At 36.0% G+C, this 26,768-nt stretch overlaps 1 protein-coding gene across 4 annotated transcripts in view; it reads right to left on the minus strand.

Moving 5' to 3' along the window:
- The window catches only part of LOC105219032 (zwei Ig domain protein zig-8), a 243,943-nt gene that overhangs the window by 143,447 nt on the left and 73,728 nt on the right, over window positions 1-26,768 (minus strand). For all 4 annotated transcript variants that reach the window (XM_054233435.1, XM_054233434.1, XM_054233432.1 and 1 more), the window contains one exon: window positions 19,411-19,466. The gene's annotated coding sequence lies outside the window, so the exon portion shown is untranslated. The remainder of the gene's footprint in view (window positions 1-19,410; window positions 19,467-26,768) is intronic.

The raw sequence follows: 26,768 nt of genomic DNA on the forward strand, positions 1-26,768 counted from the left end.
AAAGTCACAAAAACCAAGATGTTTTAGAAGTGTCAAATCATTACCTGTCGATTATGCTAACAATCGTAAAGCTTGGATGACGTCAGAACTTTTTGAAAAATGGCTTCGTGATTGGAATCGTGATTTGGTGAAGAAGAAGAAAAAAATTCTATTGCCCGGCGCATCCAAATGTTACTGATTTAAAGTCTATAACACTTGCTTTCCTTCCGCCGAATACAACATCAGTACTGCAGCCAATGGATCAGGGAATAATACGATCACTCAAAACGAATTTTAGAAAGAACCTAGTGCTCAAAATGATTAGCTGTCTTGATGCTAATGAAAACAACTCTTCTACAAAAATAACGGTGCTAGATGCAATTCTGATGGTTAATGATGCGTGGAATAAAATGTCACAAAGTACCATTCGTAACTGTTTCAAACATGCAGGATTCATTGAAAGCCACGACTGTTTACCTATTCAAATATCAGAACATGAATTCGATGAAGAAGATGACATTCCTTTATCTTTGTGGTCACGAAACCTAAATTCAGATTCTTTAGCAGCACCGGAAATGTGGGAAGATTATGTTGACGTCGATAGCGCTCTCCTCACATCCGAAGAACCCAACGATGAAAATATCGTACAGAACATTAGTGCTAAGAAACAACTCGAAAGTGATGGGGAAGGGGAAGTCGAGGAAGAACCATTACCTACCGCAGAAGAGGCATTAAAAGCTGCAGAATTATTATCACGATTTGTTCACAGCAATATTGAAAATGATAATTTGACCATAGCTATGTCTTCTATACACAATAGTATTAGAGACTGTTTTTACAATAAAATGAAAAAACAAAAGCAGACAAAAATTACAGATTACTTACAGTAAAATATACACTTGTATATGTTATAATGTGCTGATTACGTACAATTTTGATTTCGATTTTATATGTATGTATACATATTTAATTACTATGTTTCTGTATTAAAGTACTTAAGTACATACATATTTACATAAAAAAGTTTTTCAGTTCACAAAACGCTTTGTATGACGTCCGCTTATTATGACGTGTTTCTCAATTCCTTTCGATGTCATAATAACCGGATTCTACTGTACCTGCAAGAGTTATATTATATATAATATAATATATAAAATTTTTGATTATTAAAATTTATATATGACAAATATATATATATATATATATAAATATTATTTTATTATAGTGTCATTCCGTCAAGATTACAAATATATACTTATTCTGAGTTAGCTTATTTGAGCTAAAATTTCGTTTATTGTATACTTCCATCATCAATATATGTGAGTTGTTTTTGTTTTTGAGCAACTGAGGCGGAATAATTTAACTACCACCGATTATTTACTTTTCGATGTAGACATCGAACATATATAATTATACATAGAACACATTTATGAAATAATTTGGTTTGGGAGTCTAATTATATATGTGTATAATATTTTGATAAAGTTAAATTCCTTAATAACAGTGAAAGTGGAAAAGAGAGAAATGTAATACATATTAAACTGGAGAATTTCATTCATATTTATGTGTATTTTTTATCATCGTTAATTTAATTACAATGAAATTCATTACGATCACATGCTCTCCGTACCAGTTTTATACGGCTATTACTTATAAGAGGACTATTTACTTAACAAGAGGTATACTTATTGATAGTTTTAAGGTAATGTATGAATGTGATTGGCGTTGCAACCGTTTAGCCGGTTATAGCCGAATCGACGATAGTGCGCCACCTCTCTCTCTCCTTCGCAGTTCGGCGCCAGTTGGAGATCCCAAGTGTAACCAGGTGGCTCTCCACCTGGTCCCTCCAACGGAGTGGAGGCCTTCCACTTTCTCGGCTTCCTCCGGAGGGTACTGCATCGAACACTTTCAGGGCTGGAGTGTTTTCGTCCATTCGGACAACATGACCTAGCCAGCGTAGCCGCTGTCTTTTTATTCGCTGAACTATGTCAATGTCGTCGTATAACTCGTACAGCTCATCGTTCCATCGTCTGGGGTATTCGCCGTTGCCAATGTTCTGAGGACCATAAATCTTGCGCAAAATTTTCCTCTCGAAAACTCCTAGTGTCGTCTCATCTGATGTTGACATCGTCCAAGCTTCTGCACCGTAAAGCAGGACGGGAATGATAAGCGACTTGTAGAGCTTGATTTTGATTCGTCGAGAGAGGACTTTACTGTTCAATTGCCTACTCAGTCCAAAGTAGCACCTGTTGGCAAGAGTTATTCTGGGCTGGATTTCGAGGCTGACATTGTTCGTGTTGTCGATGCTGGTTCCCAGGTATACGAAATTATCTACGACCTCGAAGTTATGACTGTCAACAGTGACGTGGGAGCCAAGACGCGAGTGCGCCGACTGTTTGCTTTTTGACAGGAGATATTTCGTCTTGTCCTCATTCACCTCCAGACCCATTCGCTTCGTCTCTTTATCCATGCGAGAAAAAGCAGAACAAACGGCGCGGTTGTTGCTTCCGATGATATCAATATCATCGGCGTACGCCAGGAGCTGTACACTCTTGTAGAAGATTGCACCTTCTCTGTTTAGCTCTGCAGCTCTTATAATTAAGGTAAAATATCTTCAAAAGTACTCAAGAGGCGAATAAATATGATAAAATACTACTCTATACATCTAGTGTACTTTAACAATTAAAAGTCTTAATATATACTCGACGATCAGATACATTATATGAGAAACATTTCAGGTCAGAAATATACTATGGAGACAACTTGAGTTCAATCAAGAATATGTGTGAATAATAAGCGTTTCCGAAAGAAGTCTACATGTGTAGAAGTTGATAATTAAGTGCGAGTGCTTTCACAAGACCAAATTGAAGAAATAACAGGAATTAGAATCACAACTTATATCGTTTGTGACTGCAATATTGTCATAAAGGTAGTTTTTTTGAAGGTTATACCACACTGTCAATTCTATTTCTGACTTTCCAACAGACTGTTTTTTATACTCTCGCAACCAAGTTGCTACGAGAGTATTATAGTTTTGTCCACATAACGGTTGGTTGTAAGTCCTAAAACTAAACGAGTTAGATATAGGGTTATATATACCAAAGTGATCAATGTGACGAGTAAAGTTTATATCCGGATGTCTGTCTGTCCATCTGTGCAAGCTGTAACTTGTAAAGAAGATATCTTAATGAAACTTGGAACACGTGTTCCTTGGCACCATAAGAAGTTCGAAGATCGGAGATCGGCGGAATCGGACCACCGCCACGCCCACAAAATGGCGATAACCGAAAACACATAAAGAGCTATAACTAAGCCATTAATTATGCTATTAAAATGAAATTTGGTACAAAGGTTTGTTCTAAGAAGGGTCATATTTGGATATAATTTTTTTGGGAAAGTGGGCGTGGTTTTTGTATATATCTTGTAAACTACTAAAGCTATATCAACGAAACTCTCAGGAGTCGTTTTTTCAGTCATTTCCTTATTTAGTCCAAAAATGGATGAAATCCGATTATAACCACGCCCACCTCCCATACAAAGGTTATGTTAAAAACTACTAAAAATGCTTTAATTCAGTAAAGAACAACAGAACCTTAGAGAACCTCCTCATTAAGATGTCTCAATTGTTACTCAAGTTACAGCTTGTACGGACGGACATACAGACATCCGGATTTGAACTTTAGTTACTATAACCCTATATCTAACTCGTTTAGTTTTATGCCTTACAAACAACCGTTATGTGGACAAAACTATAATACTCTCTAAGCCACTTTTGTTGCGAGAGTATAAATATACATATATGTACATATTTATTAAATAGAAATATACTTCCATTGTCATTTATTTATAACGATTCACTCATGCGCACATATGAATGTATGTGCGAGTATACAAGTTGGTCCTTTAAAGTGACACAAAGTGTGCGAACAGTGCAATTTACACGTACCGAATGCCAGAAAATTATGATATATGATCTCATGTCAGAGATACAACAACAACACCAACGTGTATGGTATGGAGCACACGAGAGCTTTATTTTGATTTATGAACGGTGACACAAATTGTTTCCTCACCAAAAGGCGCGCACACGCCAATATTATTACGACGTGCAACAAAGCAAACTCAATTACATACAAACATTTATATATATTCTTATATTTATATGTGTTGGTAAGCTGCATATTCATACACAAGTCCATAAGTAGCTCATCAGTAGTTAGATATGAAGTAGGAAATCAAAGAACCAAAGCAAACGAAAGAAAGCAATGGACCTGGCCATCCACGAACCAGTCAAGCGTTGACAAGTCAAAGTGAATTGCGGAATGTATTTTATGTGGATTTTACATGCATCGCATACCTGTGTGTTTGTGTGGGTTTTCGTGCATTGTGTAGGTTTCTTGGCGTTATGAAAATATGCTTACATAATATTTGTGGTTGAATAAAAGGAAATCACTTTGCGTATTAGCCGGATACACAAACTTAGATGGCTAAGTAGCTACTTATGGGTTTGCTAGTTGTATTGTATTCCACTTATGACTATAATAAATTGTATTTGTTCCTTGTGTGCGCCTAACTGTATGCTATTACATTTGTATGTGTGTGTGTGTGCGTGCAACTGTTTCTGCTGGCACTTTGACAGCTCAAGTAAAATGTCTGTCACTGTTCAAAGTAAATACGATTTACGATGTCTAGGGACTCAAGCGTCACATGGCGTTTCTATATGTATGTGATAGAGCTCCTACATACACACAAATACAACTGACTGAATGAAGATTTTTTTACAAAAGCGAGAAATAGCTTTTTATTGTTCCTGCTACCGATTGCTGCCACATATTATTGTTGTTTCTGTTATTCTACTATTGTTGCTATTATTGTAGCTCACATGTTGGCGCACAGTTGCCGACGTCACTCACTACTCACTATGCCTGGGCAGTAAACTATATGACGTTGTGCGTAGCAGCGACGCATGTTGCCTCACTCATGGTCTCACTCTCCGCTGCCCGTATGCGGCGCATTAGTTGCGCCTCTATGGTTATGCATGCGGCATTGTATTAAGTGGCATTAAGCTGCTCTTATGCTTGTGGCAAGCGAGCGTGTAAATTCTCATTTTATGCGATAGCACGTTTCCTTTGCCATTTTATTGCACATATTATTTAGCATTGCTTGCTTTGCTTTACTTTGCTTTTGTTCGACGTTTATTCTTGTTTAACAGCTTAACTGCGTTTATCCTTCAAATGACCTCGAAAGTATTTATTTATAAATATGTTTAGTTTTCGTGTAATATGTTTAGTTTATGTGTAAGAGATTTTATTTTCGGGAAATAGAAAGACTTTGGAGATATTTATAATTAATTGTTTTATATTAAATTATATTTATTTCATAATTCAGGTATCCACATATATCAGAAGGCCATAACGATATTAGAACAAGTGATATTTTATATTGGCTCAGAAGTGATTTTGAATCGGTAATATCTGGGAGAAATAGGAAATATAAAAACCCAGCAGCTTTTAACCTAAATATAACGGTTTTGCCCCTATGGAATAAAAACTTATGGAAATAATTTATCTCATCAAGAACAATTACATTTAGGCGCTACGAACTCGGGTGTGGCTCTCAACTGTATCCTACAATCTGCGATCGCTTCCTGCTCAGGCATCAATATTGTTTGATTCGGAATGCTATATAGCCAAGCACTGACATTTCTTCGCGCAGGGTCCCATAGTCCACGAAATATGAAAGTTCCATTATCTATGACTTCAAGACTTTATTTCTTCCGATACTTCAAACGAACGATAAGAGAGAACGCGAACCATGCATGCATTGAGATCGACTCAGCTTAGATTATCATTCCTTTGCAGCAAACATCCTTTTTCTTATGACAAACATTTTCCTTGGCCTACCGTCGGATGACTTCAATGGAAAATAGCCTACTTTTACTTGAAACAGGGTTATGAATAACAACTACAACAAAGGAAACATTTCGGTTAAAGCCAATAATCGAAAATTCTCTTTCATTTTCCTCATTTTATCGAAAATACTAATCATAAAGTATATGTTACGAAGTAATTTTCTACTGATTCGTTATTCCTTACTTCGAATTTCGCATATAAATTTTCCATTACAAATTTGTATCTGTTTGCAAGTCCGAAAGCAGATGTGCACTTATGTTGCACAACAAGTGGTCATTTTCTTGCGTACTCTAACATTCACCGCTCTCCACTTACAACAGGTAATTTGTCTCTGTCAAATAACAGCAAATGGTCATTGACAAATGATAATCGGCTGCTTTGGCAGATAGCTTGCTCACACTTCCCTTGATCGAACGCAGAGGCCCAGGCGTGTCCTCCACTTCCACTTCGAGTGAAAGTCTGGTAGTTAGTGCAGCAAATGAAATGGCTGCACTTTGGCAATAATGGTGGTGGTGATGTAAGTAGATATTTATATATGTATGGAAGCATCTAGGTATGTATGTTGTATATTAAGTTGGTATATAAGCTTACATATGTTAGCATTTGTGTCACTGATGTGAGCAAAATACAAATTATTAGATGCAAGAGGAGGAGAGATTCTGATGGTGTAGAGTGTATATTTTGCTTTTAATTGCAACATTGTGGTGCTTATGCGTAAGAGCATTAAGTTTTTCCAACTATAGTGGTCAATATTAATTATTACAATACCTTAACTAAGAATAAATTGTATTAAATTTGTAATAATTTACCTGATGATACCTGTGAGCAAATAATAACAAAAAAACAAAGTTTAGAGAATATAAATTATTTGTCGGTGCTACGTATGCTTATTGATGTAGAATAAACCTTATTCATCCTTATTCACGATAATTATATTTAATTTAATATTTATTATCGAGGCACGATTAAGCGGTCTGTAAAATTAACCCAATAGCCATATATCTGACATACAGTACCCGAATGATAGACAAAAAACTGTTGTTCCATTGTCCTCTTGCATTCTTGTACTGAATCAGTGGACCTCTCACGAGTTCGGTAGGCGGTGTTTGAGGACTAGCACCTGCGAGACTACGCGATCAGTTTGGTGAAGGGAGTATCGTAGAAGGTCAACTGAACAACTTGCTTTAAGCAAATTTCAACTCGCCGAAATGTAAGCGGTCCTTACTGGAAACTGTCCATTGGATTCACATGCCGTGAGGCTAAACATCCTTCACAATGAAAGTTCTCAATTTTGCATGGAGAAAGACAAGATTGTAACATATAGACAATTTTGCCTTCACTGTCCAGCTTTTGTTAGACTGAGGCTAAAATATCTCGATAAGCTCGATAGAAAGAGCTGTAGGACCATGGTTGGCATTCATTCGGTCACAGCCTAGTAGCGGCACATGCCCATAAGATGGGGCTGTCAGATCGGGAGGAATGCAGAAAATGTCAAGAATGAAATATCTCTTGTGCGTTTGTCCTGAGTTAGCGAGACAGCGTTTTAGGTACTTAGGGGCTCCACAATACGATAAGTTAGAGCAGATATCGTTAGTGAAGCCTCATAAACTATTAAAATTCACGTCAGCCGCAGGCATCCTAAACGATGACTAATACTCAGGGAACATGTGCAGGCACTCCATTCTGGTATCGCAAAGGACCATAACTGGTCTATGCGTGGCCTGCAGGCCTACCAGACCAACCTAACCTATCCTATTAACCGCCTAAACAAATTTGTTACAGGCACAAAGGGCTTTGTCGATACCTGAAGATCTGTAGTAACCCTGTTAGGGAGTCTGCTGCATTATAAATGATTGGCGATTTTAGCTGTCTAAGTGGGATCCATAAATCTAACCTAAAACAAGTTAGGAAGGGCTAAGTTCGGGTGTAACCGAACATTTTATACTCTTGCAATTTATTTATTTAACTTTATTTATATTATATAATACACAATTTGACCCACATATTCGTCATAAATATTGTATAAAGTCCATTGACAGTTGGAAACCACAATATTAGGTTAGAAGCACCGAGGTCCTCGTGTTCGATATATGGGGCCTTAAAAACCTATGGTACGATTTCGGCGATTTTTAGAATGGGGCTGCCACACTATAAACATAATATTTGTGCAAAGTTCTGCATCGATATCTTCACTAGTGCTTACTTTATATATTGTAAAGTAAACGATTCAGATCGTCTTCAAAGTTCTGGTATATAGGAAGTAGGCGTGGTTGTGAAGCGATTTGGCCTATTTTCACAACATATCATTGGGATGTAAGGAAACTATTACAAACCAAGTTTCATTGAAATCGGTCGAGTAGTTCTTGAGATATGGTTTTTGACCCATAAGTGGGTCCATTTCCATTTTGGAAAAAAATCTGAGTGTAGTTTCCATCTGCCATTTCTTATGTGAAATTTAGTGTTTCTGCCGTTTTTCGTTAGTGAGTTGACCCACTTTTAGTAATTTTCAACCTAACCTTTGTATGGGAGGTGGGCGTGGATATTATCCGATTTCTTTCATTTTTGGACTGTATTAAGAAGTGGCTAAAAAAGACTTATCTTTTTATCTTAATTTTTACTCAAGTTACAGCTTGCACGGACGGACAGACGGACGGACAGACAGACGGACGGACAGACAGACATTCGGATTTGAACTCCACTCTTCACCCTGATCACTTTGGTATATATAACCCTATATCTAACTCGTTTAGTTTTGGGTCTTACAAACAACCGTTATGTGAACAAAACTATAATACTCTCTAGCAACTTTGTTGCGAGAGTATAAAAATGAAGAAATGTCACTTCACTTCCCCTCAGCTAATAATAGAAATTGCAATATGGGGTAGTGTGTCATATCTTAATATGGATCTGGCGATCTAGAGTTTGCTTGTTCTAAGATGTATGGCAGACGTATATGTTTTTAAAATTATATCCACATCTTTTAAAATTGTCAGGTCCATTAACAAAATTCTTATTCCACAGAGGGAAAAAAATACCAGAGTGTTAGTTTATTGGAGTGGCATGTGTGTTAAAGATATTTAACCACTATAAAACGGCATATCACACGCCAGCTACGAACTGTAGTAGACACTTCTAGAGTTGCTCTATGATTTTATTAACAATCGAGTATTTTAATTTATTTCAAAGAAATGATTAACTAATAAAATTGAAGTCTTTTGACACATTATACCAAATATTGCCTCGATTATTTAAAAAGTAAATTTTAAAGCATTGAATAGAAAAAAAGAAGTTCGAGTTATGGAAGTTCCACTGTTTTTCAATATAGTTCGATTCTACTTTTTGTTTATTCTTAAGCAATAAATCCCAATTTATCAAATTCCAATCGACTAACAATCGCTGAGCAAAAATTTATTAGATTTTTCGCAGAATGTGTATAAAGATTTATCTCAGTATGCATATATGTTGGCATGCATAAATGTGTGCATATTTTATTAATTTTTTGACATTCTTCGCAATCTAATGTATTTATGCCTTTAATGCCAACAACTTTCATCACAACAACAGTTAACTGGCAGCCAAGTGTGGCACAGCGTCGCTCACCAGTTAACGCCGATAGGGTCAAACCCAACGATTTTTCATCAAAATTTCATGCTAAAAGCTTTTCACTTACTCACATATGGCTGGATGTAGGCTTAAATACATATATTTATATGTGTTTAAGCTTTCACGTGTGTGGCTGTGTGTGTGCGTGGCATGTGTTCGTATGGTCGAATTTTTTACGTTGAACCCTTTTAAGCCATCAATATTTCAAACAAAATAAATGAACGGTGACATTGTTTGAGTGCGCAAGTTTTACCAATTTTCATAGGCGACGGCTGTGTTTCGCTGGCTGCCTTGCCTTCTCGTGTTTTATTATGTCTAGGTCGCTCTGCGCCTGATGACCGGCGGGCGATTTGAAACGTTTTGTTATTATTCTTTTATTCTTTGCAAACTATGGACAGGTGAGGTACTCGGTAAGTGATTTGTGTGTTGCAGCCGACAATGTGGGTGGACTTAAGTGATTTTTTGGGATACAAGCAGGTGCTGCTGAGCACACACATATACATATAAATTATACATATATTTGTACCAGTAATATGTGTAGAAGTGTCACTTTTAGTTATCGTTGCTGCTCAATCCACTTTGTCGCCGCGTATAAAAATGGGTGTGGCATCCTAACACATAGTCTATTTATTTTATTTTTCTCTTTTTCCCTTTATTATATATCCACAGGAGGATTTCAACTAATTTTGAAATATGTAACTGTCAATTTTGAGCTAACCTTTTCCTAGTATTTTACCCCCACCCCACCGCACATCAATTCCGTTCCCAAGCACACATTTACTACTCACACTCACACGAATATATATCAAATTGACGCTGATTGATTGTGTCCACCTTGACATTGAATTATACTTTAGGCGTCTCAGTTAGACCGCTGCGCTGTGATAGCCAAACACACACATACATTTGTGTATACCCAAAGAGGAAACCACTGCCGACCACTCAGCATAAGCCAACTGACCGTCCATAAATTTGTTAGTCCACATTAAATTGTACGACATTTGTAATTCGCTGTTGTTGTATTTTTTGTTTTGTGTAATTTATATATCCGCTTTTTGGCTTTGCTTTCATTACAGTAATATTTCTTTTGTTTCCTGTGTTTTTCATGCGTTCTTTCCACTAAGCTAAGCCACTTCTAAATCTATATTTATGACGGAACTTAATTATGGACTTAATTGTCGTTGTAGCTGTGTATTTGTAGACCAAAAAAAAAAGTACCGTTATTGTAACATTATATCCGTATGGCATAAAAAACAACAGCAATGCGTAGCAAAACAGCATAATTACGTATTAAGCCACTTCAGTTCATTTGTGGTGACAAGGCTTTTGTTGCCATATACGCCGTGTAGGCCAGTGGCTAAATATAGCCATTTATATTAAACAACACGTACGCGTGGTGTTTGCATATGTTAACTGTTACAGAAATGTAACTGTATACCAAAATTACGTGGTGGGCAGTTGAAATTCTTCTTTCTTCTTTCTGAAAGCACTGGCGGATATAAGAGGTTTTTCCAAAAGGAACTCTAGGCGATTTGAGTATTTTATATTTATATATATGTTTACCGTTCACTTAGACTTAATATGATATGTGTTTTTTCTATGTTGCAATGGAAGTCGGTCAAAATTATTTGGTTAATGTTAAATACCGCTACTACGACAACCACAACATGTGTTCTCTAGACAGACATAACCTCCCAAAGTCACTTCATTGCAAATCTGTCGAGCAATTCAAATTTTATAAGATGTACCGTTCTTCGAAAAAAAAAAATTGTCAGAGAAAAAATATATATATTTTTTAAAGACTAACGTATAGCCTAATTTTGCGATAGATGAAACATCTGGGAAGTAATTTTATAAATTCTTTACAGAAGACGATGAACGTAGTGGAGGATGGTAGATACCAGAATATAAAAAATGCACAAAATTATTTTGAAAATATGATAATGCAAATGATAAAGATATCAGACTCTAGAGCGGTATAAAACGCACCTGTTAAGCACAATATTGAAAGAGGTCTGCGCAATGCAGATGTCGATGTACTGCACATTGAATGAAATGATGTCATTGCTTTGAATTACTTTCGTATCTACTCTCTCCTTGTATGGTCCGGAAAGATTACTGGCGACAAAGAGAGGGTAGTCGTAGATACTGATACCAATTTTGAAGTAAAAAACATACCATTCTATGAAAATGAAGTGAAGTTATTAAAATTGACACTCTGACGCGTTAGTAATTTGCTGGCAATAGTGGTTATCATATCACTATGGAGAAAATGTGTGCATTGCTGGAATTGGAATTTCGCGGTTTTCTCAACACATTTTTAAAAAGAAAAGTGACGTAAATCAAAAGTGAACACTAATTCATTCATTTATTTCCAAAGGCACCTAATTTCGATCATCTTTTACAGTAAAAATCACAATCACATCTTAAAAACACTCTATATCAGCCACCCTATATACAAAATTTACTCCCATTTTAAAGTATTTAATTTAATTTAATATTAAAAATATGCCTTTACGGATTTACGGAAGACTAATAAAGTTTGCATGAGAATATGTGTATATTAATATCCCCGGTTGACTATTCTGGTTTGTAGTAATAACCATCACAACAAAAATCATCAAAAGAAGCAAACTCTTCATCAAATCCCTCAAGCAGCCGCCACTGAGCTATTATCTAGTATACTGCACGAAGCAATATGCCTACGCATGAGCTTTGAGAGTGCGTTGCTCTACACCATACATACCCTCCACCATAACTCACATATACATCCTCATATACATTCATGTTGACCGAAAATTAATTGCGGTCCATGCTCGCTGTGATAATTTTGTTAAGTTTATTGCTTATTTACGAGTATAAAAGTTCTCTCGGCAGCACAAAAATAAACGCATAAATAAAATAAGCAAAAGTGTCAAAAAGTCTTTTAGTCGCACTAAGCCAGATTTTATTGTGTGCGGTGATAAGCGAACATATGAACTTTGTTGTTCGTACACATATGCCGTTATAAGTTCGCATTATCAGCTGCACACGCACTCCTTATTGGCGCTTCCCATTTTTTCGTCTTCCCACACACGGCCGGCAGCAGCAGTACTTCATTATTTTGCTAATCTCGCATTTATTTTGTTGCTTTGGCGCTGCAAATCTTTTAAGGAATTAATCTCCTTTCGAGTCAAATTAAAATTAATGTGCAAATAGTGCGCACATACACTCATAGATAAGTAAGTAGTTTCACTTTGTTATATTCTGTCATGTGAGTTTGTTGTGACAGCTAAAATGGTTATACAATGCTTTATTAATATTTTTTTTGTTGTTGTTTTGTTGTTAGTTATTTAGTTATCAGAGTATGCGAGAATGACTCTTAAATCTTAATTAATTCATTATTAAAACTGAAAATTTCGCGGAATTTTGCTCTCTGCTAAAATTTGTTCATACAAAGAACAGCGTGATTAATAAGCACACTTCTAAAATGAGGAGCTTTGTTATAATAAGTAAAAAGTATTCTTTCCAAGAAATTCTGATCTTACTGACTTCATACCAAAAAGTTTACTTTATATATTCTCTTATAATACTCGAGCTTAAAGTTGTCTCTTCACCCAAAGAATTGCACTTCCTTTATACTTTCGTGTACACATACATACATATGTCACATAAATAAATACAGCAAAGTTAAGTTCGGCAAAGATATGCGCGTCGACATGCTTTACACACACATTCTTGTTGGTATTAAATATTCATATTCCGTTGCCTTCTCGAACTTCCCCCTCATCTTCGCGCCAATTACGAATGCTCTCAATTGCTACGCGTGCATATTCTCTTTCCTTTCTTTCCTTTTTTCTGTGCGGCAACCAAGCGTTAAATTTAAAAAGTTTTGACTGATGCACTTTGGAAGTTTTCGACAAGAATTGGGTTCCAGGGAATATATTAAGAGAAGCCCGAACACAAGATAATTAAAGAAAAAAAATAGTAGTGAGCGGGGGAAAGTGGGTTTATAATTCAGTGAAATAACTAATAAGCTTGAAAATATTTAATATCTTCACTGTAGTAATATGTACATTGAGAGCTGATTACATTTCCAAAACTAAATATGCATATTTGCTTTAAGTAACTGCGCGTATCAGCTCCTAAAACACTACTCAACTGTTTATTTTACATTTACATCTCATCAAAATAAATTCAAATTGTACAGCTATAGTTGCTAGATCAACACTGTGCGCTTACATCATCGAAATTTGCAATTAAACTTCCGGCGCTGCGCATAATTTAGCTTATTTGCTTTGCAGTTAACTGGTATTGGTTCAGAGTGCGCTGACTGTATGCATTTGAAATTAATTGTGAGTAAATAATATAGTTGAAATTTCATTAGATAAATAAATTCTGGCGCGCAAATATCGCATCTATCACCGAATGTATGCAAGTGTTTGCTAATTAAAATTCACATTTCAGCATCGAACATTTTGTCGATGAATCAAAGCGTTTGCGGCGGTGGCGTATACGCAACTTTTGCGTTGGCACATGAAACTAATATTTGCCCGCAATGCATAAATAGAAAAATGCAATTTTGTACTGTACGTATGCATGAAGTGCTTAGGTTAACATAAATGATTTCAAATTTTATTAGTGTTAATGAACTGGTACTTAGTTCGTTGGTGTGATATACACATAGACATGTTGAGGTTTACTCAATTACAATTGAGACAAAAATGAATGGACATTTTGAAATGCGGTGTAGGAGAAACATTTTTTGAAAATATTAGGTCTACTATTGTTTGCTTCCGCCGATTTCCAATAGATGTCTCTAGGGTCAAGCACTGGTAGAATAAATAGATTAAATCGTTTTATATCGATCTTGGACATTTGTGTCAATATTAACCCAACATAATATTTGTAGAGATCTGTTTGCATCCCAAACTTATTCTCCACTGAAAAAAATGTTACTTTTTGAGCCGAATTCTCAACATTTGCACGGAATGCGCATGCTGCCAGAAAGATGGTCAAAAGTAGAAGCTATCGTCGGCCAATATTTTGAATACGGTCCTTTACGCTCATATTTATCTATTTGTTTACTTTCCATTATAACCCAGTACAGCTTTTCTTCAAGAGAGAGTATTTATACTTATAACACTCAATATAGTATTAATAAGCGACAGAGGGATGTAAAACAAATATATAGAGCAATATTTGAATATTTGAAATAATTTCGGAAGTGCAATTCGTCGAATTCGTATATATCATATCTTTGTTGTAAAACAATATTAAAAGGTAATTTTTTTACAAACAAATTTTTATAAAAATGAAAAATTAACGTCCTTCTTTATAAAATGAATCCGAAACAAGTAAGGAAGGGTAAAGTTCGGTTATGACCCGATTTAACCCACTTTTGGCACGGGGACATATTATTAGAAGAAAAATATTACCTACAAATTTCTTCAAAATATCGGATAGACTTCCCTATATTTTCGGTAAAAAAAATCAGAAGCACTGATGTCCTCATGTTCGATATATGGGACCTTGAAAACCTATGGTCCGATTTCGACTATTTATATAAAGTGGGTGCCACACTATACGAGGGCTGCTATATATATTTCTGGTCTAGGCAACACTAAGTGTTGCCAGGTGCAATCTGACATTTCCATTGGAAAGTTTGACATTTTTTTAGCATAACATCACTCAGAACGTTTTGATGAACTAAAATCTTTGTATGGCTATGAAGCACCATCCTATAGCACTGTGAAAAACTGGTACAACGAATTCAATCGTGGCCAACGCTCGCTCAAAGACGAATTCCGTGAAGGTCGTTCAAAAACAGCCGTTGTGCCAGAAAACATCGATGCCGTACGTGAACTGATAATGCAAGACCGTCATGTAACATACCTTCAGATAGAGGCATGCCTATGCATTTCTCCCACCAGCATACATTCGATATTGCATGAACACCTGGCCGTAAAAAAGGTTTTTTCTCGTTGGATCCCGCACAATTTGACAATCGCTCAAAAAAAGGCTCAAAAAAGTGCTTCGAAAATTGGTTTGAGCGCATGCAAAAGTGTATAAATCTTGATGGAGAATATTTTGAAAAACAATAAAACCATTTTTGTTGATAAATATTCCTATTTTCATTATTAGGAGAGAAATATATATAGCAGCCCTCGTAAATGCAACATTTATACAAAGTGCTGTTACCATTGCAGAGTAAACTATTCAGATCGACTTCAAAGTTCTAGTATATAGGAAGTAGGCGTGGTTTTGAACCGATTTGGACTATTTTGACAACACATAATTGGGAAGCTGGGAGGATATTATGAACCGGATTTTTTTTTGAAATTGGTCGAGTAGTTTCGGAGATTTTTTTTTTACCCATAAGTGAGCGGAACCACGCCCATTTATAATTTTGTATATCAATTTAAATGCAGCCCTTCTTTACCTTCTTTAAGATGAAATTTAAGTTTTCTAATGTTTTTCCTTCCTTAATTAAATAATTTTTAGTAGTTTTCAATATAGCCTTGTATGGAAGTTAGACTTGGTTATAATCCGATTTTCGACATTTTTGGATTGTATAAGGGAGTTCCTAAAAGAAAAAAACTCTAGAGAGTTTGGTTGATATAGCTCCAGTAGTTTACGAGAGTTTAAGATATCTCTTGCACAGGCAGACGGACAGACTCATCACCCTGATCTCGTATAGTTTTGAGTAAACGCATAATATAATATATGAAGATATATTTACCTAGTTCCCTACTTGGTGTATTTTTTCCGCCTAAAAAATTCAAAAACAAATATTTAAACGTCTTAAACATTAAAACTTTAATATGTGAATATACGAGTATATTGAAATATATTCACATATACGCACATATCAAAAGCAATATACCATATTCGCGGTTAAAGCTAGCAGCCTGGCATGTTCAATTCTCCTGATACACATGCACGCAAACTCCGGATTAATATACATCAATAATATTGAACATTTTAAATGAAGAAGAGTATATTTATATACATCTGTATATAACATTAAACGACTTGTAAGGAAGCGCGCAGTTGGCCCCTTGGCACTTGCGCCAACATTCACGCTAATCCACCATCGATGCAAATCTACCTTTATAACAATTTGTTCCGGTTATGAGGTTGATCAAAAATTTCACAAATTTCGCACAAACACATATACACACACACCCCGCTGTGCGCACGTGTGTACTTCCGTTTCGATAAAACTTTGTACTTTGCCTTCCACGGCTTGAATACAGTGGGGTATATTATGCATATTCTATTTCGCATTTACTTCTTTGTGTGTTTGTAGTTATATATATTATATTGTGTATATTTAATTTTTAAACCCAATGCAGGAAATTAGAATGGTAGTACATAATGTTATAAATACTTGCTTCGGGCATTAATATGCAAAAAGACTTTGAAATGAAAATTTGCTTTCTTCGAATCAATTTGGGGTTCTGTTTGTTGTATGGTCTGGGTTCGAAGATTTAATTCTGCAGATAATTCCAATATTTATTTGCAAATTTATCTGCAACAAAGTTTATTTTCTTAAAAAAAAATCCATTATTAGTACAGTGGGTACAAAAAGCATGCCTACACCCCCACTTGCTACACCCTTATCTACTCACACGCCTTTAATACCAAATAAATGCTAAATATCTTTTAATTTAAGTTTGGCGGAATATTTTAGCAACCGCGGAATGGCGAAAAGTTGTGTGTCACAAAGCTGGAATGTCGATTATCTGCACGCACACACATGCGAGTTAGTCATTTCGGGGCAAGTTTGGGTGTGGGTTCTCTATGTTTCGAACTCTTCTCATGCTTTTGTGAAAATGCTGGTGTACTTTGACTTACGTAAGACATATATATACATATATACAAATATTTCTCTTTGCGCACATAGACACGCATTAGCTTTGTGATGCCGCATTAGCAGTTAGATACTCACACTCGTTCTGCCATGCTCGGCACAAAGGCTCAATAATTTGCATGTGAAACACACTCATATATACATTTTCCTATATACGCGTCGCGTAGGCAAGTCAACTTATGGCAATTGAAAACGTTTGAATTCGTATTTATGTGCATAATTTTCTTCAATATCGCCTTTATTGATATGGAAAAATATTCACTCTTCAGGTTGATTTGCTAAAAGAGTACGTGACATATTTCAATTTGATTGAAATGAATTCGTCAGTATAAATTCTACCTTGAATTGCTAAGAGAAAATATTTGCGTTAAGTGAATTGGAAATATTTATTTTTTTTACTTTTCATTTAATGTGCTTTTCGCTTTTCCTGGGAAAATTCTTGCTTTTGACAATTTGCTGATGAATATTAAATTTTGAGCCTATTAGGCGGGAAGACTATAATAAAATAATTCCAACTGTTTCTAAATTATTATTTTTGAATTACTTAGCCTGCGGGAGATTGGGCAATAATATTATAATATTAGGTATAGTATAGTAAGTATACCTAAACCAGTTTAGAATCTCACTTAAACGAGAACTCGGGTGAATTTTCCTGTGGTATGAATTACCTTTGACTAAAGATCAACACCTCTTCTGAATTTCTAAGGTATGTTTTTCTAATTTGAGTATGTCTCCCGTAAAGAGATCCAGCTAAAGATGAAAAATTGTCCCCGTTTTCTTATATTGTACTAACTTCAACTAATATTCCCTGTATAGTAATAGTCCGGATGGCCAAAAGCGATAAAATACTTCCTTACATATCGTTGACTTTAGAACTTTGGGATGAGCACCCAGTACTCCTATCTAACATCATTTAATTCAGTATATTTGCCCTTAAATAATATCGAAATATTCATTTCGAAATGAATTTAAGGTAAAGCATTGCTCTTCACCTGCTATACGAAAACTCCAATAAACCCTCTGAATAAAAGTAAAAGTGAAGCTGTCATAGGAGTCACCCTTACGCTTAAGTATCGCCAACTTCAACGAGAAGGCAGAAACGCGACAGCTACATGGCAGCGGTGATGGCCATTAAATACCACCAGTATTCACAGCAGCAACTCAACTTTCAACTGCGAAGAAGCACTGAACTCAATATACACACAGCAATGCTTTCGTTTTATGAGACCCCACAATAGCGTCTGGCACTCCACCCCACCCTTCCTGCTGACGTTGACAAATGAAAAATTAATCGAATGTCTGTGCGGCCTGTATGTGGCTGCTGCCGAATTAATGCCTGTGAGAGTTGTTGTAAAAATCTCAGCTGTCTTAGCAGGCATTCGGCAGTGTCACTTAATATTTTCGCCATAAACGGAAGTGACGTAATCAAAATGTAGTAAAGCGATATTTTATTTAACTCTGTTTGAAGAGGGTGTTACTGAGAGGCATTTATTTTACTTTAGAGTGGAAATTGGCTATCTAAGTAGGTGAATAATGCTTAAAGTATAACTAGTGTATTAAAATATCTAGTTCGAACTTCGAAAATGTTTAAAATACTGAGTTTTAAATTCACGTTCGAAAATATATAAAATGTTGTTTCCAGGTTCGAAAATATTTAAGTATTTAAAATTTTGAATTTTCAAGTTCGAAACTTTTGAATATATCCAAAATTATAAGATTTCAAGTTCGAAAAATTTCGAAAATATATGGAATATAGTTTCTAAGTTTGAAAATTTTTAAAAATATTCAGTTTCAATTTCGAAAATTATCGAAAATATCTAAAATATTAAATATTCAATTTCGGAGATTTTCGAATATATACAAAATACATTTTTCAAGTTCGAAACTGTTTAAGATATTGACTCTCCAAGTTCGAAAAATACTTAGTATAATTTGCGATATGTGAGTGTTTCCTTGGGTTTTATATCATTTTATCAGAATCAGCGCATTGAAATTTATCTTAATTATTATTTTCAGTGTACATTTTTAACTAAATTGAATTAATTAAATTTCATCACTCACCAGTTTATTTCATTTAGTTGTGGCTTATGCTGTCATTGCCATTCTGCATTAATTTTCTGGAAAATAAAGAGAAATAAGTTAGTATGTAAACATACATATGTATATTCTCTTACAATAAATAAAGCTGTACACATATTGTCATACTTAATTAAGCCAATAATAGTTTTAATGGTACTCAAAATTTAAATTCCTTAATCTTCAAATTCAACTTTGTATTAATAAGTCTTCATTTAATAGGTTTGCTAATCCATAAAAGCTGCTATATAATTCATCACTCAAAATCTCCCGTGCTTTCCGGTGTACATAGTTTATTAGAACATGCAATATGCCACCACTCACTTATGGAAATGCCCAAATGCTGCATTAAACACATACACACATACCATAGAAGAGTTCAAGCGAGAGTAGTGCCGTCAAATGCATTAAGTCAACCGGGCGGAAATCCAGTCTCCGGTGCCGTGCGTGTGCAACAAAGAGCCAGTCGGTGTTTCCACGAATCAAAGCAATTATATGTGCGTATATAACATAAATATATACAATAATCTTAATACATTTGTCTACTGAATACATATTGATAGTGAGTACAACTTCATATGTGTTTGCACATAGAATGAATCAAAGGCTCATGGAAACTTCTGATTCATGTTATGAAAATTGTTTGGAGACTTGTCGAGATTTGCTTCTTCTCATCAATGGGAAGTTTCATGCTTGAGGTAGTTTTCGCTACCACTTTAGTATGTATACTTGCGTATATACAAATTCGTCTACTTATACTCGTATATACCTATGTATGCCAACCATTGGAAATATAAGCAGAGTTTTAGCGTTAGGAACTGAACGTACCTATTGACAGGTGTTCCCAACCATTTTGATTACTGAGGTATGGCCTCTGAAAATGGTGTTGGGCGAACACCGGAGAATCCTTTTAGGAGGAACTCCAAAATTAAAAATTAAAATTAAAGAGGCAACTACCCCAAAAAGACTGCGGGAGTTACAAGGCCAATTACCACCAACTAAGAAGCCTAAAAATATAATCGAAAAATCACAGGCAACATACAGCGAGGCCGTGAAATTACCACAGGCATATACCTCTGGAAATAAATCCAGCGCAGGTGAAAAATGGGTGGACGTGGTAAAGAAGAGGAGGCCAATAGAGAAAAAAATAAGGCTGAAACCAGACGCTATCATTTTAGCAAAAAAAGAGGGAGCTTCTTATGCTGATATCCTGCGTAAAATAAAAAGCAATAGCGAGCTCGAAGAATTGGGTTCGAATGTGACATACATTAGGAAAACACTTAGAGGAGACCTGTTACTTGAGCTAAAAAACCAAGCGGATAAAAGAGCGGAAACTTTTCAAAATGCCCTAGAGGAAGTGGTCGGAGAAATGGCCGTATACAGCCTAAGACCCACAACGTTACTATAGTATGTAAGGACTTGGATGAAATTACCACTCCTGAAGAAATTTGCGAAGCATTGCAAAAGGAGTGCGGATTCCAAGACATAGGGAAATCAAATATTAAAAATATTCGAAAAACGCGTAGCGGCACACAAATAGCTCTGGTGTGCCTTCGTGCTCAGGATGCCAAAACGGCACTGAAGCTTGGCAAAATTAAGATTGGGTGGTCAATTTGTCGCCTTAGAGAATATGCCCCTATTCCTCGATGTTTTAGGTGTTTCCAACTAGGTCACATGGCACGAACATGCTGCAACCCGATTGACATGTCTTCCCTCTGCACACGATGTGGAAATGGGGGTCATGTTGCAAAGATATGCACTAACGCTCCAAGCTGCATGCTTTGCAAAGGAGATCACTCAGTCTTGGGCACGACTTGCCCCAAGTACATAGAATTGTCCAAATCACTGCGAAAATGAAGATTTTGCAGCTAAATTTAAATCATTGCGCTGCAGCACAAGAACTGCTAAAACAGACGCTGTTTGAGAATAATATCGATATTGCTTTATTGAGCGAACAATATACTCAGCGCTCGGAAAACACTTGGATCACGGACATAAGTGGGAAGGCGGCGATATGGTCCTGCAAAGGAAAACCTATCACCTCATGCTCCAGAGGAGCTCAAATTGGCTTCACATGGGCGAATATATCTGGTATTTATTTTGTAAGTTGCTATGCTCGCCCCAGCGCATCAACCATGGAATTTGAAAACTTTCTCCTTGAGCTGTCTCTGGAAATTAGAGGCAAAACGCCTATAATAATAGCAGGTGATTTTAATGCATGGTCTACTGCTTGGGGCAGCAGAAGTACAAACCATCGTGGGCGCTTAATTTTAGAGTTTTTGAGTCAAACTAACCTTACGTTAATAAATAGCGGTACAAAAAACACATATCAGAAAGGTAATAAAGGTTCTATAATAGACCTCAAGGTAGCCATAACTTCAAATCCCACCCTGTTTACTAAAATGTACAACGCATGTATAAAAGAAGGGGTGTTCCCCGACCCCTGGAAAGTTCAGCGTCTGGTTTTACTTCCAAAACCAAAGAAACCACCTGAAGAACCATCATCGTACCGACCTCTGTGTATGCTCTACACAATAGGGAAAGTGTACGAAAACATAATAAGAAACCGCTTGGAACTTGCAATTCAGGAAGCCGGAGGACTATCAGAGAGACAATACGGCTTCATAAAAAAGAGATCCACTATCGACGCGCTAAGAGAAGTCGTTGACACTGCAAAATGTGCAGTAAGTGGCAAAAGATGGAAAGGTGGTACAAAAGAATATTGTGCGCTGATTATCCTGGATGTAAAGAATGCGTTCAACTCAGCAAAGTGGGCAAATATATTCAAAGCATTATATACAATACGCGCCCCCAAATACTTGATAAATATTATTATGAGCTATTTTGAAAACAGAAGATTGATCTTCGACACCGACGAAGGAACTAAGAGCTACTCTATTTCTAGTGGAGTCCCACAAGGCTCTGTTTTAGGTCCGCTCTTATGGAACCTCGTGTATGACGGTGTGCTGAGAAAACAACAACCAAAAAATGTAAAACTAGTTGCATACGCGGACGATCTTGTTGTGGTAGCAGTATCTAAACAGCTCCGTGACCTTCAGAACAAATGTAATGAGTATATAAATGGTCTGCGCCAATGGTTCTCTTCCATGAGCTTGGAACTGGCGGAGCACAAAACAGAAGTATTGCTTATAAGTACCAGGAAACTTGAGGAAAAAATAACCATAACTATTGGAGATTGTGCGATTATTTCACAGCCAAAGTTAAAGTATTTAGGGGTAATATTAGACTCTAAGCTTAAATTCAAGGAACACTTGGCGTACACGGCAAATAAAGCAAATAAGATTTATAACGCCTTATCAAGAATGATGGCAAATAGAGGCTGCGTGCGTTCCAGCCGGCGTTTTTTAATTGCAAAAGCCATGAGCTCCGTAATATTATATGCGGCCCCAATATGGGTCCAGGCGCTAGACATAAAAGCGTATGCAAAACCAATAAATGTTGTACATCGACTCTCAGCAATAAGAGTAATAAGTGCTTTCCGCACTATATCCAGCGAAGCGGCTGAAGTACTGGCAAGCATACCGCCCATAGACAACCAGGGTGACGAATTCGCAAGATTAAACGAACTCTCAGAAATAACAGAAACCAAAAAGAGAGACGAGAGAAATAAGAGCATAACAATGTGGCAGCAGCGGTGGGAAACCTCAACTAAAGGACGGTGGACCCACAGACTCATACCTGACATCCATTCGTGGATAAATAGACAGCATGGGGACCTTGATTTCCACTTGACCCAATTATTAAGTGGTCATGGATGCTTCAGAAGCTACCTATATAAATTCCGTCATGACACTAGTCCGTATTGTCCGATGTGTACAGAGTCCATAGAAGACTGTGGACACATATTTTTTGAGTGCCCCCGATTTTTAAGTACAGGAGATAGGCTTAAAATTGCCCTAGGAGGTAGTTTAATGGTGGAAAATTTGACTGCACTCATGTGTCAGTCTCCCGATAAATGGAAAGCTGTTAGCGACGCAACAGCTTTTATTATGACAGAACTTAGACATTTAGAACAGATTAGGCGTCAGTCAGTCCGCATTATAGAGGAGACTTAAAAAGTCTAGTCACTCCCACGAAGTAATACTTAATCCGGTGGTTCCGTGGGAGTGTCTTGTGTTGGGAGTAGGTTAGGTTTAGCGGATTAAAGTTCCGCACTCCGGCTTTCGATGCTTCCCCCTACTATAAAAAAAAAAAAAAAAAAACCTATGTAGGCCTCTTCTCTTCTATATGCGATATTGCATCATTCCCATATTGTCTTTAATTCTTTGCAGACATTTAGTCTGCAAAAACAAAAGCATGAGCTTCTACCAAATGCATATTTCTAACTGCGAACAGCATGATTGCAATATACCAATGTTCCTTGGTAACGCATACGCAGTGGTGCACCTTTGCCAACTGTCCATACCTGTTCTTACGTAAACACACAGCAAACGCATGTAGTTTTGACAGATTTTATCACTAAAAGCAAATTTTTGACATGTCATTTGATTAGATTTTAATTAAAATTTTCATCGATAAAATTCATGAGATTTATTATTAAAGAGTATGAAATTTTAAATTTGGGAAAATTTATATTTAAATTTGTATTTAAATTCACATAAATATGTCTTCAAACCATTTTCGAATTAATTTAAAATTTAAATTATTTCTGTAGTTTTTTTTTTGTTCTTTTTTATAACGAAGCAAGAAATCTTTTCTGAAAATAGAATATGAATATGAAAATCCTATCAATTCTTTATTCTCAAATTTCCCTTTAAACTTTTTACACAATATACCTTTATTTTAAGAGCTATTTCAATGCGAACCTTTCTATGTACAACCTTAACCAAAATATCACACTCTACTAAGCTGCTGCCATCAAGTCCTTCTTGGAAATCTTCGCGTCAAATTGCTGCTAATGTTTCTGTTGCAAATTTCCAATGAATCCTTTCTGTTTTGCTGTTCAAAATTCACTTAACGAACAGCAAACCACCATTAGAAATGCCTTAATTATAATTGAAGCCTAATTTTTTCAGCAGAATTTATTTGACAAGGAAGTTGAAATAAAGCATACATTGTTCTCATGATGTAATTTGTATATGTCCATACCTAAATTTGATTGATTAAAATATTTCAGGTTTTACAGTTGAGTAGCTATTTATGTAAAATGTCATATGTTTAAAATCCTTAAATGTATTGTGTCTGTTATCATTAAAGTTTATTAAATGAAATAAGTTGTCTCATGATAAATAAGTCATCATAAATAAGTTGTCTCTTAAAATTTTAATGAAACTAAGTAAAGTTTTTGCGCGATCAAATTTGATGGGAGTAATAGTAAAAATAATATATTTTAAATAATACATTTATTGCAGTATATTATATCCAAGACTGACAAGTACCAACAATAATTACAATTTTGTGAAAAACTGGTAGATTTTTTACTTCATGTGTGAAAATTTAAATTCGATATTGCAACTAGAAAGGTTAAATGTTGGAGATCTATGCACTGATGATGATTCATGCTATGTACTGTGATAACTATTCGTAATATAAAACTCTTATTAAGAAAAGTCGTTTGTCATATAACATAAACAGAAGGTTTCAATGAAACATTATTTGTCACTGAGACATGCTGCTAAAGCCACTAAATTGCTTGAAGCTTTCATCCAAGATTCGCGAAAAACGCAGCGACCGTTCCGAAGAAGTTTTCAAATCGTTTGTCCTTCAAGTGACTAGTATACAGCAGCGACCAAGATATGATCAAAATTTTGCATATAATTTAGCAAAGCATAATAAAGCGGAAGCGTAATTGATAATGTTTCTGAGGTTTTTAAGCGTAATTTACATCGAGTACCTGTAGTCAAATGACTCGACTTTGCCGAATTATTGGACCAATTCACCATGGCAATACACAGGATCATACCTTCGCTTTTGCCATTGCTAAGTTGGTAAAATTTTCATCCATATTATTCTATTGATTTAACCCCGAAATTTTCAGACCCATCATTGCTTATATACCAGGCAATTGTAGAATTATGTTTGTTCATGTAAAAATTTCATAATTAATTAATATGCTTTCTTAACCTTTCATACAATCAATGCAACAACAAAAATCAATATTTTTATCACATCGCATAAAACAATTTGCTGCACGCCAACGCAAAAGCTTATATGTTACTTGGCAATATTTGTTAAGTCCCCAGATTTCTTAATCAATTCTACGCCATTAGTCACTATTTGTTTACACACAAATCCCAAGAACGCAGTGGTTAAGCCAAAGAAAATCGTAAATTCGCTGGAATTTTTAAGCGAACGGAAAGAGCAGCCTATTAAAATTAAGTGGGCAAATAAATCAAATTTAACACTGGATGACTAAAATATGACGAAAACCACAAAATTAGTTGGCAGAGACTAGCAAAGCGACGCTGTCTTTGTCTATATGTGTAAGCGAGTTGCGTGGGCGTGTAAATTGTTGTGCACTCATTGAGAAGTTTAGTGGCACAGACAGCAATATATATGTACATAAATGTAGGTAGGTGCTTAAATTTTTGACAACAGCTGTAAACAAGCACTTAACAGCTATAAAATTGGAAAATCGCACAAAAGGGACAGACAAATTATGTTGCAGCGACATAAAGTGGCAATCCACTGAAGGCAAAGCAAATAAAATTTGTAGTTTACATACATACATATACTCATACATGTATGTGTGTGTGTTTGGGCAACAAATAAACTAATTTAAAATTAATCTCGTCAGCCACCGAACTGTGGTTAAGGTTGCGAAGAACAAAGTCCAGTTTTGGCAAGCAAACAAAGTTGCCAAAATTGGGTTAACAGCACACAGTCAAACTCACACACATTTAGTGAGGAGCAAAAGGGAGTAATTTCTGAGTACAAACTACAACTTTTCTTTCCGTTCGAGATAAAAGCAAACGAAATATTGCAAACTCAATCAAATCTTGTGTTGTTGCAACACTTTGGAGAAAGACTAATGTTGTGAGATTCAAGGGCAAGCAGCTGTCGTGTATGTACACAACTGCTACACAAACAAAAAATAACAGCAATTTACTGATGAGCCTAAGCTAACAGCTGTTACAAACACACACGCATTTTCACCTTTCGCTTGTAGTCATCAACACCGCCCTTGAGGCGCATCAATTCACCGTTATCACCTCTGGCTTCCACCGGCGCTGCTACTTAAGCCATTCGAATTAATTTTGCAGGTAACTAGGAAACGGCTTAGACTTGGGTTACCAGGTTTGTGTTTATTGTGGCTGTGCCTGTGGCCAAATATTTGGTCTCCGCGCTGAAAGCCTGTGTCTGCTTAGATAAGGTGCATGTGT

Source organism: Zeugodacus cucurbitae, chromosome 6 (genome assembly GCF_028554725.1).
Source record: "Zeugodacus cucurbitae isolate PBARC_wt_2022May chromosome 6, idZeuCucr1.2, whole genome shotgun sequence".
Classification (NCBI taxonomy): domain Eukaryota; kingdom Metazoa; phylum Arthropoda; class Insecta; order Diptera; family Tephritidae; genus Zeugodacus; species Zeugodacus cucurbitae.